We start from the raw sequence: 15,583 nt of genomic DNA, 5'->3' as shown, positions 1-15,583 counted from the left end.
GCAGGGCGCTGCAAGCCGGGGATGTCAAATTGGTTCAGGGGCAGATCATTTTGACGCTTCGGCGGTCCAAGACCGACCAGAGGCAGCGGGGGTCCATCATAACAATTGGTAGGTGTGAGGTACCGGAGTTATGTCCGGTGCAGGCAGTTACACACTACATTCAGCTACGGGGTTGTGTGGAGGGCCCCTTTTTCCTGCATGAGGATGGGTCCCCGCTCACCAAGTTTCAGTTTTGGGCTGTGACGAGTCGAGCGTTGAGTGCCATCGGCCTGAAGGGGGTTAAATTTGGTACACATTCGTTCCGCATTGGAGCTGCCTCCACAGCTGCTTCAATGGGTTACACGCCATCCACTATTCGGAGGATTGGGAGATGGCGGTCGGCGGCATTTAAGACATATGTGCGCCCGTTGTTTGCCTGATGGGCGCCCATGGTTGGCCTAGTCAGTGGTCATTGAATTTGGGCTTTACGGGTTTTGATTCATTCGTTTAACACTATTCTGTCTTTTCAGGTGCTGTGGCTCGGGGTGAGAGACGGCGTATTCTCATCTGTGGTCACAGCATGGTATTCTGGGCTGCCCATCAAGCTCGGCGGTCTTCAGTTGGTACCCAGCTTGGGCTCAGTGCTTGGGCTGTCGTGGAGTGGCTGGGACGGCGGGGCCTACGGTGGCCCGGAATCATGCCCCTATTGTTCAGGGAAAGGGCTGGCAGGCCTCCACACATACTTGTCGTTCATTTGGGCGGGAACGACCTGGGGCTGCTGCGAGGGAAGGCTCTCTCGGAGCAGGCCCTGGCTGATCTCCAGGAGATTAGACGGAGATGGCCGGGGGTGCTGTTAGTGTGGTCTGCTATTCTGCCACGCAGGGTGTGGAGGTATGCCCTTTTGCCTGGGGGGGTTGAGCGCGCTAGGCGCAAGGTTAATAGGGCTCTTCAGGTAGCCATGGAGGGTGGCTTGGGTTTGTTTCTGCCTCATCCGGCCATACGGGTTGAACATACTGACCTGTATAGGCCGGATGGTGTCCACTTATCGGAGTTGGGCAACCGGGCCTTTTTGGAGGAAATTCGGCAGGGTTTGCGGTCGGCTCTGGGCCGTCCGGTGGGGCGCTAATGCCTAAGCAGAGGCTTGGCATTGGCGGTGGCTGGGGGATGTTTTGGCCACAGGATTTTGCAGGGGAGACCCTATGGCCTAGCACCAGTGGTGCGGGTGGTCTGTATGAACCGCAGATGGGCTACACGGCTCAGTGCGGGAAATGCAGACCACGGGTAGCCTCACCTGGGCGGATCTTTCCATGGGGATCGATGCTGGCCCAGGTGAAGAATGGCTGGAGGCCTGGCCGCTCAGTTACAACCCAAATTACGGCGGGTTTGTGCTGGGGGCAGGGGTGCTCGCCCTTAGGACAAGGCGGGGTCAAGGGGTGACCCCAGGGCTTGTTCTGCCAGGCTTTATCCCTGCCGAGTTTACAGGTTAATTGATTTAATAAAGCGGCCCGGTTATAACCCAACACTTGTGTCTGTCTCTTCTTTCGACTGGGGGGGCAAATTAATGCAATAGTCTGACAGTTGCTGCACTCTTCGATGTCTCCTTTTTCAGAATTGGGGTGTAAATTGAGCATTTCCAGTTTGTGAGCCATTGTTTTGTTTTCCATATTCGTCGGCACAGTTTTGTTAGGATTTTGACGGACTCCATTTAAGTGGCTTGGAATAGCTCTATGGATATCCTATCTATTCCCGGTGATTTGCTTCTCCCAGTTGCTCTCAGTGCAGCTCTCACTTTACTTTCTAAAACTGTAGATTCTTCTTGTAGAATTCTTGTAGAATTGTACAGTTCTAAAACTGTAGATTATTTTTGGAAAGAATCTGTCATCTCTTTGTCTCTTTTGTATAGTTCTTCATTGTCTTGTTCCCATCTTTTCTTTATTTTGTCCTGTTCAGTTAATATATTTCTGTGTCAGTCATTCAGCATGTGGCTGCCTAACAGAGATAGTTCAGTAACAATATATTCTTAAGCAAATGCCTGAGCACTCAAGCAGTTTTCAGCTTGACACAAAAAACCCACCAGGTTTGCAACCAGGTAGAGTCCAGAATGTTCCATAGTTTAGGGACTGTTACAAGAAAGGCCCTGTATTCTGTCATTTCCCCCCTTCCCTAAGAAGATGGACTTCACAGAGCGGGGGGGGGGGGGGGTCTGATGGCAAACACAGAAAACCAATATGGCAGAAGGTCATCCATGGCAGCAAACTCAGCAGTTCACTGTTCTCCCCCCACCTCTCCTGTATAAGAGTACAGGAAAAGACAGCACAAGAAAACATGGGATGGGGCACACAGGTGCATTGAATGAGCAGCTAGGTTGGGGCAGAACATTCTCACCAGTTATTTCTCATGACTTGAGTGGCAATGAGTTCTTTTTAGAATTATGTTAAAGATGTTTAGGAATTCAACAATCTGATCTGTGCTGGCAACAGAAGCACACAGGGGTTTCCCTGGCACTCCTCTCCACTTGCTATTGTCCCATCTCTGCTCACAAGCAACTGTTGCATATTCCATCAGTGTCCACTGCAGGGCCACTGAGATTCTCTAATGTCCATCTCCACATGTATTTCTTGCTGCTCCTGTGGATGTATTCAGCAAGGGTCAAGTAGCAAAACTTCCTGGGCTTGTTCTACTTCAGGTTTCACATAGATGGAAACTTCTTGCCTTAAAAACAAAGAAAACTTGCTTCATGGGTTCACTCCCTGTTAAGCTGTTTTCTGAGTGCAAGAAGTACATGTTTTATTGTGTAAAAAGGTAAAGGTAGTCCCCTGTGCGAGCACCAGTCGTTTCCGACTCTGGGGTGACGTTGCATTATGATGTTTTCATGGCAGACTTTTTTATGGGGTGGTTTGCCATTGCCTTCTCCAGTCATCTACGCTTTACCCACAGCAAGCTGGGTGAACCATTAATACATGAGATTCTCCATCAAGCCAAAAGTCCATCTTACCTAAAATACTGTCCCCAGAGTAGCCAGCCAGGGATCTCCAAGAAGCCCCCGATTAAGGCAAGAATTTCTTTTTTTTCCTACTGTTGTTCCCTCCCACAGGTTCACTGCTGCTAATAAATCAGTCCTCCATATCTAGCCCCCCATTAAAGCTTCTAACCAGGATCAATCATCCTATTTTATTACTTCACATTGCATAAAACCATGGGTGTTGTGGCCTGTACAGAATCCACTTACTTGATGACCCCAAAGTTATTGTACTTTCTAAACCCTATGCCTTAATTCATCTACTTGGATCTCCCCCTTTGTCAACTTTTTCATTTGTAAAGGGCTCCAAATGCTTTAGCCTTTTCTAAAAATCCAGGAAACACTTTCACGTTTTGCTCTACTGAATGCTAAACTGCCTGCTCCAAGCCAAGTACAGAGATGCCAAACATGGTAAGAGTAATTTAAGGCAACACACACACACAGACACACACACAAACACCTGGCAAAGCACCTTGAAAATGACCCAGCAGGTTCCCTCCTGACCTTTTTGTGATTGAAGGCCTTTGGTTGTTTTCTGTCCGGTTTCCTTCTTCATGTCCCAGTGACACAAATCTTAATGTTTCAATTGGCCCTGACACTCTATGGAATTTTAAAATCTGCTGAGCCAAATTTATGTGACCTTTTTTGCCATGTGAAAATGTAATTGACCTCACTAATCTCCCCTAGCACTCTTCAGCACTTTCCTCCTTTCTGGAGAGAAATAGCACTTCAAGTGTTTCCAATACAGCTTGCACTTCCACCTAGTCTGCACTCTGACAAAAAAGACACACTCCAGGGATCACTGAATTACTGTTTTTGAAGTATTTATTTTTAGTTATTTAGAGCCACATTAATTGCTGAATGAATATTCTGTAAAAATGGGAATTGCCTATAGAAAACTAGATCATCCTCCCCAAAGATCAACCTCCCCAAAGGGAACAATAGAACTCAGACTATTTCTTAGACACCCAGAAGAACTTTTGGTTTGAGCCAGCAATCTGGACCTGAATAGACCAGTGGTCTCATGAAGTATAAGGCAGATTTGTGCATCCATGTGCATGGTTTGGGTGAGTTACGTGATTACTTGGGCTGGGTCTTTGCCTCAGTAGTAGAGCATGCAGAGGGTTCCAGGTTCATTCCCTTTCAGTGGGGGAAGTCATCCAAACTGGTTAGATCATGCCTCCTCTCACTCCAGGCAAGGCTGTGCAAATATGTGTAAACTGTATTGGCTCACCAGAAGGCTGACCCCAGTTTCAATAGCTCTGCCGCTCCAGCAGGATGCTTGATCCCAGCTCTGCTTTTTTGGAGACTCGTGCCTTATTGACATGGGAGATGAAAAAGCCTTGAAGAAAGGCCTCATTGCAGGTCTTAAGAAAGAAAAAAGGGACCATTAAGACAAGCTTCTCCCACCTGAGGATCAAGCTGCAACAGAGACAGGTCAACAACAGATTCATCTGTAGCAGCACAAGCCACCATCAGTGCTGACAGATCCAAAGCTTCGGGTCATTCTACAGCTGGTCCCCAACTACACAAGAACAGACCAGCAGAGATCTACTGGGCCTGAGCCTAGACCTGCTTTCTTGGAGTCTCTTATCTTTTTGGTATGGAAGACAGAAACGGCTTGAGGAAGGCCCCATGGCTGGTCTTAGAAAGATGGCCTTTCCTACCTGAGACTTCAGGCATCGGAGACTATCCAGGAGCGGATGCATCTGCATCTGCAGCAGCACAGGCTGTTGTTGGTTAGGCCCTCCCTCAGATTGGAGGAAACAGGCCTTTAGTCTGGCCTGGGCCTAAGGTTGCCAAGTCCCTCCGCGCAAGCGTTTTAACCTTTCTTCATAGGGAAAGTGTTAATCATTCTAGTTGCCCTTTTCTGGACTTTTTCCAGTGCTATATTTTTTGAGGTGTGGTGACCAGAATTGTACACAGTACGCCAAATGAGGCCGCACCATTGATTTATACAGGGACATTATGATACTGGCTTCAGCCAATTTAGATACTTGAGGTCATCTGAATGGTCCTCAGTTTGTCCATTCTCTAACTTCTTTAATTACATTGCTAAAGGCAGAATGGGGTCAACTTGTTTAAGGATTCAGTGGATAAAAATAATAATGAGGCAGCCCTAGGGAATCCCAAGAAGCAGCCCCTGTGACAATCAGAGCCCCAACTCTGCTCTAAAGTTTCACCGAGGCCATTGTAGTTTGGGCTGATAACCTCCTTCAGGAGCCAGACACTGACCCTTTGATGCTTAAGAGATCCATCCTAAAGATTAAAAGGGCTGCAAATTTTACAGCAACCTCATCCCAAGAGGCCACACAGTTCTGTGCCAGAGCAGAGGCCACTACTGTAGTGGTTAATAGGTTAATTATGGCTAAAGCAGAGAAAGGTGGATCCTCTTTCTGATTCAGATTTTTTAAAAAAGATAGCAAAATGATTTTAGGAGCTCCTACACTTTCAGCTATAGGCCCAGATTCCAGTAAAGACAGTTCACTTCTAACAAACAGGACAGGAACCAACAAAACAAAGAGCAACCACCTGACTATATGGTTGGGGGTTGACTCCAGCAGTTTTTCCACATCTGGATGGAGTCTCTCCATCATCCGGAAGCAACACAGGATAGAATTTCCCTCTCCCTCCAATACATTCCTTTTGTACATTCCTACTTCCCAAGTCAGAACAGAGATGCCTTTTTTCTCTCATGACCTATTCTACAGTTAGAGCACATAGGCAGTGGAACTGGTGCCTTTAGAAGAGCATTTCCATGGGAATTATTCCATTTTGTTTCCAGGTTCAATATAGCAACCCTCTTATGTGGCTGACATTGAAATGTGGCTCAGTACTAAAAAGCTGGATCCAGTGAAACCTACTGACAAAGACATCATTCCCTTTCTACACAAAGGTTGGAATCAGGTTCTGAGAATGCACACCTTAAAAGAGAGGTTGCAGCACTGGCTGCTATATTGAACCACAAAAGACTGTAATTTTTTTTCTTCTCATAGGCACATGAGGGGTTTTCTCAAAGGAACCATACAGTTGGCACCTCCTATTAGGCATAGGTTTCCTATTGGAGATCTTTCTAAAGTTTTCTACAGGCCTTGAGCAAACTGTCACCTGAGCCTTTCAGATTCTACAGTTTCCTTCTTGGAAGATTTCTTTTTTCGTGCAGATTTTTCCTGTGAGAAGGATTTCTGAATTAGGGGCCTTATTGGCCAGAAGGAATTGTGTATATTTCACAAAGTCGCGGTGTTACTCAGAACAGGTCCTTCCTTTGTGGTAAAGGTATTTTTTTCCTTATCATATTAACCAAGAATTGGGACTAGTGCTCTTTTGTCCTATGCCATGTCATTTCAAAGAGAGAGTCTGGCACATACTAGACGTGCACAGGGCTCCATGCATTTGCTTAAATTGGACAGTGCAGATTAGACTGAGGGATTTTCTGTCTGTGTCTCACAGTTTACAGTCTCTAGGTAAAAAGGTCTTAAAATCTGCCATCACCTTACGGATCATGTATCTGAAAAGCATATGAAGTGCAAGGCATGAGACCTCCAAAGCCCACCCCACCAGATCTGCAGCAGCAGCAGCAATCTTTCCACCAGTGCTCCAGCAGAAGACATTTGTAGAGCTGCAACCTGGTCCACCTTTTATACCTGTGTGAGATACTATAGGTGGGATCAGTTACAATCTGCAGAAGCTTCATCTGGTAGAAGGGTGTCTAGCATAGTGGTGGAACAGAATAAAAATAAAGAGAATCCCACCCAGATTGTAGTTTGGGCATATAATCAATTTGGATGACTTCCCGCACTGAAAGAGAACAAAAACATTGAAGCTTACCTGAAGATTTCTTCTCTTCCATGGGGTGAAGTCATCCACACCCCACCACGCACACAAATTCTAGTCAGACACAAAGACCGGAGGGTCAGCCTTGCTCTGAGCCAACGCAGTCTACACTCCTGCCTGGAGCAAGAGGAGACATGACCTAACCAGTTTGGATGCCTTTGCCCCACTGAAGAGAATAAACTTTCAGGTAATATTTTGATCTCTGGCATCAGCCGCCCTGAGCCCGTTAGGGGAGGGTGGGGTATAAATCTGATAAAAATAAATAAATCTCCAGATTACAAAGGCCAGGTAGTAGGGGAGGGCCAGGACCTCCACCTGAGATCCTAGAGAGCCGCTGCCTGCCAAAGTAGATAATACTGACCTTGAGAGACCAATGGTTTGACTTAGTATAAGGTAGTTTCATGTGTTCATGTAATTCTCCTTTTGGGACACTGGAGATCAGCCTAGGATCTCCAGTTGGGGGACTTTCTGCCATGCTAGAAGAGCCTTGGGAGGTACCCAACCATGTCCAACCCAGACACCCCCTCCCCAGTGATTCTGCTGAAGGAGGAAACTGTGGGGACCCTCAGTAATCCAATGAAATGGGCATGCTCTTATATTTCCTTTCCCCTTGCCTCTGCATACTTTTGAGAGGGCAATACAACACAAGTTCTTCCAGCAAAACAAGCAGCAATAATAATAATTATTACATTATCTCTGAGTCATAATATACCAAACATATGAATCCAATATTAGCAAGAAAAGTATCTGTTGAAAGATAAATGAAAAGAGATGTTCTTTGCCTAATAACAGCAACAAGTAATGTTAAATTGTTGGCAATCAGTAAGCATGAAACAAGCAGCACTTGGACGACTTTGTAAAATGTTGATCCTGTTCAGGTCAGAGCCAAACTCTCATAAATGCCCCTGGTTTTACAGTTTGGGTCAGCTTTTTCTCTCCCAAACTTCAATTTAGCACTACCAGGGCCATCCTAAGCAAAGTTATATTCTTCTAAACTCATGGACCTCAGTGGACATAGGAAGGTGTGACAGCTTAGGACAGTACTGTATGTCACTGAAGGGGCATGACTGGAGGCCAGTTAACATGTACAAAGCAAGATCTTTCATAACCCCTAGGCATAACTGATCATTGGCACACACACACACACACACACTCGCTTTTGAGAAATTGTAATGCTTGAAGCTGCAAGAACTGGGCCTCTCTCCAGATCAGAATCCATGTCCATCAGGGATATTGGAATAGCCAGACCCAACTTCTTGGAGTTGGAAAATTTACCTTTTCTCACAGGGAATTTCCTGCCCAGCAGGGTGAATTCCAATGAAGAATAATTCTTTTCATATAAGCCTTTTTCTTTCATAGAGGCCCTGGGGATATTGAATGTCGTATGTTTTTAAAAAATCATTAAGGCATCTCACTCAAAGGTGAAGTTTGCTGGCTGCCTAAGAACAATGTGGCCCATTGGTATCTCTCTTTGCCCTCAAGAGATCTCTTACTTTCTCTGTAATAATTTTAGGCTCTTTCTTGGGAACCTTTTCTCCGCTGATACATGAGAAGTAGAGGCAACACACTCAACAGTTGAAGGGAAGGATTAGCATGGTGATTGATAAGGAGGCTATGGAGGTTGACTCTGCACCCGTTTTTGCTGCAGATGAAATTTCTTAGTGGTATTTTGTATGCTCTGCTTTCTTTCCCAATAAAACAATCCCTACCCTTCCAATCTTTTTGCAGAAACTGGACTCTTCTATAATGTATCATATGGTAAGAATTTCTGCTGGTGAAGTTTTGCCACATTTTTTGGATCTGGCGATGCAATGCAATTTTGTTTTAAGAGAGCAACTTGTACACTGAGTGTTGCTCCCCAACTACTTCTCTCTGAGAGGGGTGCAAAATGGGCATTGCTGGTTATGTTAGGTTTGATTGCTATCAAAATAATCAGGACATCTTTTCTTTTTAGCACAGAATAGTTACAGGGATATTTTAAACACTTACACCCTTCTAAATGCATTAATCTTAGTGAACTTCAGAGGGTGTAATTCTGCTTAGGATATCACAGCTAAGTATATTTTCCAAGATGGTGGATAAACATAATGAATCTATGACACTGCCTCATAATGAGTCAGATCCTTGGTCTATCAAGGTCAAAGCCAGCCTTTTATACTCTGTCTATAGCAGCTCTTCAGAAACTTAGGCAGAGAGAGGTCTTTCACATCACCTACAACCTGATCCTTTGAGTTGGAGTTGCCAGGGATTGACCCTGAGACCTTCTGCATTCTAAGCAGATGCTCCACCACTGAGCTATGTCCCCAGCCTTATATCAGCCAGGCAACAATTTTCAGAGAGGTTTAGTGAGGGCAGCAGACCAGGCAGATGACATTATTCCAGCTTCTTGTTGCCTGCCTTTTCCTGAAGCCTAACCCAGTAAAACTGCAATTGTGGATAGAATCCACTTGCATTCTTTTTTTGTGCTTGAGAATCATAGAATCAATAGGAATAAGGCCTGTTGTGGTGGAAAATACCAAGAGACTCTGGGCAAGTGGTCCCCCACCCTGGCTGTCTTCCCACCCACTCACCCAGGTGAAGGCATTTGCTCCCCCCAACCTTGGTGCCTTTCCATCTACCCAAGGCAGCAGTTTTCTGTAGGGGAATTGATCTGACTTCAACTTTCCATTCCCTCCCCCCTCCCTGAAGCCTCTACCTAGAAAAACAGCAGTCTTCCACAGTGTGGACCAAAGCAGATCACATAATTATCCTCCCCGCCCCCCTTTTGATCTGCACAATAGCCCTGTGAGGTAGGTTAGGCTGAAAGTCTATGAGCGGTCCAAAATCACAGTGTGGACCAAAGCAGGAAGGAAGTAACCATGGCAGGGTATAATGACACAGATTCCATTCTGCAAAGCAGCTGTTTTCTCCATGGGACCAGATCTCTGTTATCTGGAGAGCAGTTGTAATTCTGTGTGATCTCCAGCCCTAGCTGGAGGAAATGGTTCCCAGGAGGAAATGGCTGGTTTGGATGGTGGAGTCTGTGGCATTGTATCTGCCTCAGGTTCCATCCCTCCTCAAACCCCATCCTCTCCAGGCTCCATCCGACTTTCAAATCTCCAGGAATTTTCCAACCTGGAGTTGGCAACCCTATCTCCTTCCCTTTATCTGCCCCTCTGACTTTAGCTTTTCATCTCCTCGTCCTCCCTGCAGCCTCTACCTAGGAAAATGACAGTCTTTCTCCACAGTGTAGGAAGACCAAAGCAGCTTACATCAGTCCCCTCTCCCACTTTTGATCTGCACAACAACCCTGTGAGGTAGGTCTGTGACTAGTCCAGAATCATCCAGTTAGCTTCCACAGCAAGAACCTGGGTGTGGCAGACCCTGCTCTGGAGCCCAAACTCCTATGCCACACTGACTTTCTTAGGGAGTCCCCTATGACAGCCAGTAGCAGGAACAGTAGCTGCTGAACAGTAGCAAGCAGCCAGGCCTAGAGTAGCCAGCCTCCAGGTGGAGCCTGAAGATCTCCTTGGATCACAACTGATCTCCAGTCAACAGATCTCTCTCCCTTGGGAGAAAATAACTGCTTTGGAGGGTAGACTCTAGGGCATTCTATTCAGCTGAGGCTTCTCCCCTCCCCAAACCATGCCCTCTTCAAACTCCACCACAAAATTTCCAGGAATTTCCCACCAACCTGGAATTGGTAGTCCTAGTCAAGAGTGGATTTCTCTGCAGTTGTCTGCAGGAACAGCAGTGGGAAACAAAAGGGAAATGGCAGCCCTATATTTATGCCATTTCAGAAATAAAATAGATTTCTCCCCCCACAACTTTTGATACTGTGTACATGGAATGGATTTGTGGATATGGGACATGTGTGGTAGTAAGGGATCCATGTTCTAAATCTGTATCAAACACTGAGAAATGATGCTTGATCCCTAATCCCATGTAATGGTAAAGAATTCTATGCAGTGGAGTGGAATTCTATGCAGTGGAGGTTTGGTGAAGGTTATATTGAATTCATGGCAAGAAGTAGAGTTTGAGATGCGGTCTTCTCACTTCTTCCCACGCTCAACTGTTTCCCACACAAACCATTTTATTTATGACCAAGTCCTATGAGGAAAGGTTGAAGGAGCTGGGGATGTTTAGCCTGGAGAGGAGGTGGCTGAGAGGTGATATGATCACCATTTTCAAGTACTTGAAGGGCTGTCATATAGAGGAGGGTGTGGAATTGTTTTCTGTGGTGGGAGGTAGGACCAGAACCAATGGGTTGAAATTAAATCAGAAGAGTTTCTGGCTCAACGTTAGAAAGAACTTCCTGACGGTTAGAGCGATTCCTCAGTGGAGCAAGCTTCCACGGGATGTGGTGGGCTCTCCTTCCTTGGAGGTTTTTAAACAGAGGCTAGATGGCCATCTGACAGCAATGAAGATCCTTATGAATTTAGTGGGAGGTGTTTGTGAGTTTCCTGCATTGTGCAGGGGGTTGGACTAGATGACCCTGGAGTTCCCTTCCAACTCTATGATTCTATGTATGTATATTTATTTACAAATTTTTATGTCCTGCTTTTCTGACAAATCAGGGGCAACATTTTATTGGGCAACTCCCCATTAAAATAATCATCATTCTTATGGAAGAGGAAATTTTGCTTTGCCTTCCAAGCGTTGTTTAATGGGGCTCACTGTGACACATTCCAGATTTCAGTAGGAATAATCCTGGTATTTGAAAATGAAATACATTTTACCATGCTCGGTAACTTGGTACAGTATTGTAATGTGAAAAATTGAATGCTACTTTTTCAATTAATGTACTTGACTCATGCACAGCGTTATTAGTGTATTAACACTACAATGAATGTGAACAGTAACACTAATTCCCTTCTGCCACCCTCTAACTTCCTTAATCAGGATAGCTCTAATTTGTTTATTTTTTTATGGGTAGGGATATAATTTCTTTTCTCTTAAACTTTCCTGTGCATGTAAAATCGCTGGAGCAATCTTACTGGTGCCTTGCCTGAGAAACAGCCACACAAGGTGAGGTGGAGAAAGCAGAATGAGCTTTTCAAGCTTGGTGAGAAATGCCCCTAGAATCCCTTTTTGTCCAATTCTATTCTCTTACAAAACGTGCCCCCCCCCCCCTGTTTCTCCCCCATGGATTCTGCCAAATAGACAATACCCTGGTTGTTCTACTGATGCAATTTCCCAGGTAACTTTCATTTCAAATTCTCTGCCTGCATAATTAAAACACAAACTTGAGCCCTTTCCCCCCCATCCCCTGTTTTTCATTCTTCCTCCTTGATGAGATTTTTCAGCTTCACAGAACACTGTTGAAGCCTCTAATGCGATGCAGTGGCCAGGATCACAGCTCTTCTTGGGCCATTCTTCCTGGGTTAATCAAGGAACCCGTTGAAGCAGGAGGCCTTTTAAGGCCTGCCAAACTCAAAACCATAGATCAAAGTTCAGCGCCCCACTGACCCTTGTGCCCCTGAAGTTGCCTCGACGGAGTCCCTGTGAATGGCCTTATTGTGGAGATGTCCATGTCAGAGGGGGAGGCTGTAGGCATGCCATTGTTCAGCCTTCGAATTAGGCATGGATGTGATGTGACTGATGAAATGCCTTGGCCCCTTTTTCAGAAGGCCTAAAGGTTTTTTCACCTCTTTCACCTATACAAGTGCCCCTGTGGACACAATGGCGGGAAGGTGATCATTGTCCCTGTCAAATTCATCCCCAAGTTTTATGACAGAGTATAATTAAATGCCTCAGAGGGCAGGATTAGGAGTGGAAAAAAGACTGCCTTGTAGGACAGAAGCTTAATTTCCATATGGTCAGCCAACCAAGAACAACATCAGCACTGTGTTGCAAAACAGACAAATGTAAATTCTCTCTCTCTGTATTTGTGCTCCCTTCTTTTACATTGTCCATTCCAAACTGGGATATTTTTAATTTGCCTTTCTTCATGACTGAACTTTTCAGCCCACCCTGGTTTTTATGTGACACTATTATTACTTTTATGAACATTTTTTTACCAAAGTGCAATAAAACTTTTTGCCGTGAACAGACTCAAAGGATGGCAGCACAAGAAGGGCAACAATGAGTGGATGTTTCTCAAAAACAAAGAGGAGCAGATTCCTCCCCTTTTCCATTTCTTTGTTGTTCTGAAAACCTCTCCCTGCTCTTTGGTCCAGTCCTCCTGAACTCCACGTTAAGTAGAATTTTGGAAAATTAATTATTGAATTGGGGCTTATGTAGTTTTAAGTCTGCTTTTTAAAAAATTGTACCCACAACCCACCTCGTGCTTCCAATGCTCATGTGCATTGCTCAGGGCTTTTATTGTAGGAAAAGCCCAGCAGGAACTCATCTGCTTATTGGGACACACACTCCTGATGTCACCATTGTTTCGCACAGCAGGAGCTCATTTGCATATTAGGCCACACCCCTGACACCAAGCCAGCCAGAACTGTGTTCCTATGCGTTCCTGCTAAAAAACAAAAAATAAAACCTTGGTGCTGCTTATTTCAAGATTTGCTTTACAAAGGCACACATACAGTCCACTATAGCAGGGGTGGCCAACAGTAGCTCTCCAGATGTTTTTTTGCCTACAATTCCCATCAGCCCCAGCCAGCATGGCCAATAGCTGGGGCTGATGGGAGTTGTAGGCAAAAAACATCTGGAGAGCTATCGTTGGCCACCCCTGCACTGTAGGGTTGCCAGCTCCAGGTTAGGAAATTCCTGGAGATTTGGGAGTGGATATCTGAGGACCTCAGCAGACATGCTCTTAAGATGTGCTGTTTTAATTACTCTCTACTGTGATTATGTCCTGCTGCACAACTTCCCCCTGAAATAAATCCAAACTGTTCAAGAATAGAGCTTTCCTGTAGATTGTTTTTTGCCTTGTAGTCTCACTGAATTCAGTTTCCCACCATTCTTTTCTACCATCTTCATGCATCTGAAACCAAAGCTGATCTTCCTAAAGGGCATTTTACATCTTTGACCCCCAATTCATCAACTACAACCGACATGGAGCCTGTGTTCTGAGCCAGCTGATGCAACCTCCCATTGAACCGATGGCATCCATTCCACTGCATCTCTTGTCATGGAAGACAGCGTTACTGGTGGCACTTACATCTGGCAGGAGAGCCAGTGACATTTGTGCCTTCAGGACAGACCACCCATACACTGTGTTTCACCATGACAGAGTAGTGCTACATCCAGATCCTGCTTTTTTGCCAAAGGTGGTTTCCCCTTACCACCTAGGGAAGTTGACTACACTTCCTTCCTTCTTTCAGAATCCTAGTGATGCTGGACAAAAGACTCTACATAATCTCGACATACGTAGAGCCCACATTCTATATCGATAGGACACAATCCTTCCATAACCAGCACCCACCAACTATGCACTTCAGCTTACCAGTCACCCATGTGTGGGACTGCACAGAGACCATGATGAAGATAAACAGGTTGCTTACCTGTAACTGAGGATCTTTGAGTGGTCATCTATGCAGTCACACACGCCCTTTCCCACTGCTGGTTTACTCTCCTCTCTAAATAAAATTTTCTCTATACAGCAGCTAGAAGAAACTGGGTGGGTGGAGCGCCTTCCCCTCGTTCCAGGCATGCGCAGTGGATGCCTGCTCCCCAGACTGAGAGGGAATGTGTGTCAAAATAAAACGCCTGAGGGGCTAGTTTTGAATTCTCCAAGGTCGGGTTCGTTTCCAGGTGGAAAACCCATGTGTGCGACTGCACAGATGACCACTTGAAGATAATCATTTACAGGTAAGCAACCTGTTTTTTCTTGCTTACAGAAGCTCATGTTGCAATAATTTAGTAGAGTCCTGGAATGGTTATGTCTTGTTTGGTGCAAAGATATCAATGATGGCAGGATGAGCCAGTAACACTGACACCATTGTATGTTTGCATTCCCTCAACAAAATGTGTGGCATTATCTCAGACTTCCTGGCAGCATTACCAAAAATGATACAAGGAATATTGTTAAGGGCTCTAATCCGATTAATTAAAGGTGAAAAGATGTATGTTTATAAAATGGCATGGAAATAGTTGCAGCTGCCGAGGCTTGATCCCTCGGGGCTGGGGGGGGGGGGGGTTAGGTATGTAAATTGTGAGTGGTGCAAAAACTCACCTTTATGCTTGTTTTGATGCATGTGTAAGATATTGATGGTGCTCAGAGGATGTTCCCCCTCCCCAAATGATACTGTGATCAGGAGCCTGGGAGGATCTGGTATCTTTCATTATCTAACTGGAGTCCATCTTGTTTTCTTGGTCATTCTAGTGGTTCCTTAGCTCTTTTCACACACAATTTTGGTGCTCCAACTGCACAGAACAGGAGTGTGAGAGATATGGTAGAACTTCTATAAACATGTGGTCATTTTGTGGCTGCAGCATGCATATAGTACACATATAGTGCACACACACACGTTGCCCCGCCTACATGAAATTGTGACCACACATATTGGGAGAATCATGCATAGTGTATGTGCTCCTGTTGTGCAGAGCTGGAATGCTAAAATCACACTTTTGAAATGGTCCCTTTAGGGGCCACTTCTGTTCTGTGTGTCCTGCAGTTCCAATCAGAATCTCCACCCATGCAGTTATGGAGGAGAATGAGTAGTTCATGCAGACTGTCTTCCATTTCAGCCCCAATTGACAAGCTCTGAGCCCCAAGAAGTCTCCCACATTAGGTTCCTGAAGCAAAAAGCAATTAGAAAATGCAGGATTTGGCCTTGGTTCTCCACATCCAGACTGGGCTACTGCAGTGCATTC

The sequence above is a fragment of the Heteronotia binoei genome, chromosome 19, assembly GCF_032191835.1.
Source record: "Heteronotia binoei isolate CCM8104 ecotype False Entrance Well chromosome 19, APGP_CSIRO_Hbin_v1, whole genome shotgun sequence".
Classification (NCBI taxonomy): Eukaryota; Metazoa; Chordata; class Lepidosauria; order Squamata; family Gekkonidae; genus Heteronotia; species Heteronotia binoei.
This window is presented reverse-complemented; position numbering follows the sequence as displayed.